The sequence below is a fragment of the Leucoraja erinacea genome, chromosome 20, assembly GCF_028641065.1.
Source record: "Leucoraja erinacea ecotype New England chromosome 20, Leri_hhj_1, whole genome shotgun sequence".
NCBI lineage: Eukaryota > Metazoa > Chordata > Chondrichthyes > Rajiformes > Rajidae > Leucoraja > Leucoraja erinaceus.
The window spans coordinates 29600007-29606006 of NC_073396.1; the positions used below are offsets into that span (position 1 = coordinate 29600007).

Below are 6000 nucleotides of genomic sequence, written 5' to 3' on the forward strand. Positions count from 1 at the left end.
TTAAAGTCGCATAGTACCTGCCTCAACTATCTCGGACAGCTCATTCCATATACCCTATGTGAAAATGTTGCCCCTCAGGTTCTTATTAAATCTATGCCCTCTGGTTCTTGATTCCCCTACTCTGAGTAAAAGACTGTGCATTCATCTTATCTACTCCCCCTCATGGTTTTATACTCCTTTATAAGATCATCCCTCAGCCTCCTGTGCTCCAAAGAATAAAGCCCTTTTCCGCCCAGCCTCTCCCTATAGTTCAGGCCCTCAACTCCTGGCAACATCCTCGTAAATCTTCTCTGGACTCTTTCTAACTTTGGTCCTAGCTATTAGCTCTTGTCAATTAGTAGAAGAGATTACTTTTGTCTTTGATGCGTACATAGTCTAAAAAGAGGCAGGGAGGGGAAGATTGGGCAATGGGAGGAACAATGGTGAGGAATAAAATACACAAACATTGTTTGCACCTGGTCATGTGCCACATTCAAAGTTGTTAAATTAGAATGAGTTTGACTTGAGATTGCCTTGTGAAGTAAGCCACACCCATAATGAACAGATTTAAAACATCCAGATTACTGTTGCTTCAGAAACGTGGGTTCTAACAGAGGGAGGTGTAAACCCGCTTGGAGAAATTAACCTACTGCTTTAGTGCAGAGGAAGTGTTCCCATGCACTAGAATGCTAAAAGGGGTCATTATAGTAGTAGACGACACAGAGCGCTATGTTACTGACACCATTGCCTTGGCGGGAACCTGGCACAATCCCAGCACTAAATTGGCCCACGGCTCAGCATGGAGAGACTCCCCGTTGAGCTTGTCAAGTCTCCAGGCTGGAGTGAACTCGCACGGAAACAAAGAGTGGGGGAGAGAGCAGCTTCCATCACATCCAGCAGGAGGAGATGAGAAGAGCATGCGAGCCCTGCAATCTATCGACACATGAGGCCAGTGCTAGCAGTCCGTAGCATTGGTGTTTGTTTTGGTTTATTATTGTCCAGTGTACCGAGAAATACTTTTGTGTGCTATCTATGCAGAACATACTATGCACAAGTACAATCAACCATACACCAGCATAGCTGAAAGGAAAAGGAAACAAGATGCAGTAGATAGTGTTATAGCTACAGGGAAATTGCAGGAATAAAATGTATGCGTGCAACAAAATAGATTGGAAGATTGGGAATGCATGGACCATGCTTCATAAGATCATAAGTGACATGAGTAGAATTAGGCCATATGGCCTATCAGGTCTAATGTGCAATTTAATCATGGCTGATCAATCTCTCCCTCCAATTCTCCTGCCTTCTCCCCATAACCTCTGACACCGATACTAATCAAGAATCTATCTAACTCTGCCTTAATTATATCCTCTGACTTGGCCTCCACAGCCTTCTCTGCTAAAGAATTCCACGGGTTCACCACCCTCTGACTAAAGAAATTCCTCCTCATCTCCTCCCTAAAAGAACATCCTTTAATTTTGAGGCTATGACCTAGATCTAGTCCTAGACTTTCCCACTATCTGAACCTCCACAGCACTGAGCAGGGTATCAATGTAATCTAACAGTTTAGGTGGGATGTTTGGAATTTTAGAATGGAAAGTGAAGGGTATCTGATGCACTAGGCAGCTTGGAAAGACATGCATCTTTACTAATGGGAGGTGCAATGCTATCCCATCTGCCTGGCCCAGCTGTCCACTAATTCTCAAAACACAACAGTGGTTAGACCTCACTACCCATTGTCACTGGATTGGCTTCAGTTTATCATTCTCATGATAGTTTCCCTCAAGTGACTCGTCCATGGAGGTTAGAAGGTGGGATTCTGAGGATGTCAGGCACTGAGTCTGTCTCCTTTCAAAGGAGAAGCCAACTTAAATGGAACGGCTCATCCGTTTAGAGCAGATAAGAAATGTCTTCCTCTCAGATTGTGAATATTTGGAATTCTCTACACAAGAATTGCAACAACTGTCACTGGAAGTATTCTAGGTCAAGATAAACAGAGTTTGGGGCTGTAGAGCATCAAGGCATACAGCAATCAGGCAGGAAGTTGGAGCCGAGGCTAACAAAAGATCAAGCAGCTCTTGCTGAGCAGGTGTGAGGGACCATATGATGTGCTCACTTGTATTGATGTACTCCAGCTTCAAGCTGCCAGAGGAGGTAGTTGAGGCTGGGACTATCCCAACATTTAAGAAACAGATAGGTACATGGATAGGACAAGTTTGTTGGGATATGGACCAAACGCAGGCAGGTGGGACGAGTGCAGCTGGGACATATTGGCCGGTGTGGGCAAGTTGGGACGAAGGGCCTGTTTCCACACTGTATGACTCTATGATTCTATTGTCTTGCACAGAACAACTGGATCCAACAAATGAAAATGTTGCAATGGAGTAGAAGTGGCTGAAGCATTTTAGTCTGGCAGCACAAGAGATGGATTAATGTTTGGCCCCCATAGCTGGTATTGCCTTGACTGGGCACCAGGGAGGATACATCTCCACCACAGAGGCTCACCAGGAGAACTGAACGTTCACCATGACTCAGATACTCCCTGGGTACTCCTATTATTCTTTAGGAATGGCCAGAAGGTTTACCCCATAAAAGTATAATGGGGCAGTATGGTGGAGTTGCTGCCTTACAGCACCAGAGACCCGGGTTTGATCCTGGCTATGGGTTCTGGCTGTAGGGAGTTTGCACATTCTCCCTGTGACCGCGTGGGATTTCTCCGGGTGCTCCAGTTTCCTCCCACACTCCAAAGTCGCACAAGTTTGCAGATTAATTTGCTTTGGTAAAAATTGTATACTGCCCCTTGTCTGTAGGATAGTGCTAGTGGGATTGCTGGTCGGCACAGGCTTGGTGGGCCGAAGGGCCTGTTTCTGTGTTGTGACACCAGGCACACCAACCCAAAGCGCCACGAAAGAGAAGGGCAAACCAACTCAGACTGATTCATTAACAGGCGGTCTGTATTCAGTAGCTGCCTCTACTATATGAAAAGAAAACTGTATGGGGGAGGGCGAGGGTGAGAGACTGGCAGCATAGGCAATGGTGAAACACTATGTGCAGAGCAGTGGCCGCCCGCTCTGCCCTGTCCTTGCCAGTACTTTAGGAGAACCAGCAACGGAGGCCCAAAGTTCACATAAGGCCCCACAACTAGTCGAAGGGTCTCGACCCGAAACGTCACCCATTCCTTCTCCCCACAGATGCCGAGGAGTCTCTCCATGCTGTGTCATAGGCCGATTTAGTGCTGGAATTTATGCCATGTTCTCGCCAAGGCAATGGTGTCAGTAACACAGCACTCTGTGTAGTCTAATACTATAATGACCCCTTTTAGCATTCTATCTTGATTGGGTTAGAGAGATGACCGGGCAACAGAAGACATGAGAAACTGCAGATGCTGGAATCTTGAACAAAACACGAAGTGCAGGAGCAACTCAGTGGGCCAGGCAGCATGTGTAGAAGGAATGACGTGTCGGGCAAACCCTTCTTGAGACTTACTACATTTTGTGTTTGCTCCTTGTACTACAGGACATGGGTGAGGGGGGAGGCTAATTTGGAATCTGAACAGCAAGCGAGACAAGATGGGCGGATTGGCTGCTTTCCGTGCTATAAATTCTTGATTAGAACGGATGCCAAGGGTTATGGGGAAAAGGCAGGAGGCACGGATCATCCTAGATTGAACTCGATGGGCAGAATGGTCTAATTCTACTCCTATAACTGGTGAACATGTGAAATTCTATAAACTCAAGTAGGTTTGTGTTAACCCTTTAACAAAAACCCCATCTACTTTGAACACCGGACAATCAGCTGGATGAACTGAGTGCGTCGAGCAGCGTCTGTGCTGGGCTGAAGACATTGGGATCGGTCGCTTGCATCGGGTCTGATGCAGAATTTGGACCAGACCCGTGGGTAGCTCCAGATTCCACCAAAGACAGTCTCTTGTATCAACTAGATACAAGAAGAAGTTGCATCTTGTTCTGCACCGTCAGTCCAAACTTCACATCGGTGGAGACAAATTAAAGCCCATCAGTAACTGAGTGTTCACTCCCGCTCAGAATTCTCTCCAAACACCGACCTGCAACAGAAATCCCAGGGAGACGAACAAACCCGCGATCGCCACGTCGCGGCGACGGTGGAGGCTCCAACATTGGGGGATAATAGCCGGGATGTCCGGGAGAAGTTATAGGTTTCTAATCGAAATCTCCTATCAAGTCTCTAAATGTACGAGCAAAGCGCAGGCGAGGAACCAACAACACGGAAGATAGATACAAAAATGCTGGAGGAACGCCTCTGGAGGGAAGGGATGGATCTGTTCGCCGTGTTTGAGGCGGGTCAGTCCCAAAACACGGCGAGCAAACTTGAATTCAATAAGTTGCCGTGTTGGCAGCAGCGCTGGCTTGGGGGCAGCGCCGTCAAACTCCGCTGCGGTGCAAACTTCTAGCCGCCTCTATTTACTTTTAACTATTAGCAGCGAGTTTAAAATCGACACGGCATTGTCTAGCTGCAAAGACAGTACATTTGACAAACACGTTTGTAACAACCACACCCTTTTAGAGAGAGAAAAGAGGATTAGTTTAGAGGCAACTCCTGACTTTTAGAAGCATCTCAAACTGGGTTGAGACAAAGCTAGCTTTAAGAAATTGGACAGGAGACCCAATCGGAGTTTATTCTTTACAAGGGGGCTGTTACTTGTGAATATATTTTCCCGGTGAGAGTGTTGAGCAGAATGGGCTGTGATTAACTGAATGTTTCTCCAGGAACCGCAACACCTCCAAACTTCAGCGCCCGTTCCAGTTTGAGCGCCACTAACTACGGACATTTTCTTTAACTTTTTTTTTAAAGAGTGAAATCTCTCCAAACTGTACGCGCAGCCTAACTTTTACCGAACCATCTCTTGGATCCGCAGGTCACTAAAATACTGCAGCCGAGAGAAACGTCAAACCTATTTGATACCGAGCTCTGGACAAAAAAAACTCCACTACAAACTACAAAGTGCAATGTTAAAATGAAAATTATTAATCACAGACAACTGGGCTTAATGAGAAGCATCACTCCAATCCGAGCAAAACGTCTCCAGTTTCGCCCCCTCTGAAAGAATAGCTTTCAATCCAGGTTTAAGAGTCCTAAAGAAAACTTTCTTTGTGAATAACTATTGGCGAATATTAGTTTAAATTGCGAAGTTTGAAGTTACTTACATGAGATGTAGCAGAGGGCGAGAATGGCAGAGATGAGTCCGAGTGTGGAGCTGGAAACGCGAATGGTTTGTACAGATGTGTGCCGCAAGTCTGCCTTCCAAGGCGTGTCCTGGTCTGTCAGTTTAGAGGGAGGGGTGGGTCGATTTCATTTGCAAATTTCATCCGTGAGCAGGGTTTCCCAACCGCCCCTGCCACACCCAGCTACCGCTGAAGATAGACACAAAATGCTGGAGTAACTCAGCGGGACAGGCAGCATCAATGGAGAGAAGGAATGGGTGACGTTTCGGATCCGAGGGCCCTCTCCCCTCTTTAGACCTTTAAAAAAAATGGCAACATCCCAGCTAACCATCGGGTTATTTACAACAGCATGAAATCCATACAAATCGTGACAAGTAAAACAGGAGACCTAAAATATTTCTTGCTCCCCAACAAAAAAACTTTAATTTAAGTCACGGTTTTAACATGGCAAAGTGTTCAAGCAAATTCAGGGGAGAATGCCAAGCTAACATAGGAGATAGATGTGCATAAAGGCGAGGGGAGGGGAGGAGTGGTTGCTGCTACTGGTGTGATTAATAATTTGGAAACCGGCACACCGAGTCCAACCCGACCATCAATCACCCATTCATAAGTTTCACGTTTACAAGTTATAGTAGAATTAGGTCATTTGGCCCATCAAGTCCATTCAATCATCTCCATCATCCCATTCTCCTGCCTTCTCCCCATAACTTTTGACACCCGTTCTAATCAAGAATCTATCTATCTCTGCCTTAAAAATATCCACTGACTTGGCCTCTACGGCCCTCTGTGGCAATGAGTTCCACAGATTAATACCCTCCGA

The 6000-nt window shown here is 46.1% G+C and overlaps 1 protein-coding gene across 1 annotated transcript in view; it reads right to left on the reverse strand.

The window, feature by feature from the left end:
* Positions 1-5309, reverse strand: part of emp2 (epithelial membrane protein 2) — a 37338-nt gene extending 32029 nt beyond the window's left edge. Inside the window, exon 1 of the mRNA XM_055651749.1 lies at positions 5163-5309. The gene's annotated coding sequence lies outside the window, so the exon portion shown is untranslated. The remainder of the gene's footprint in view (positions 1-5162) is intronic.
* Positions 5310-6000: the final 691 nt, after the last annotated feature.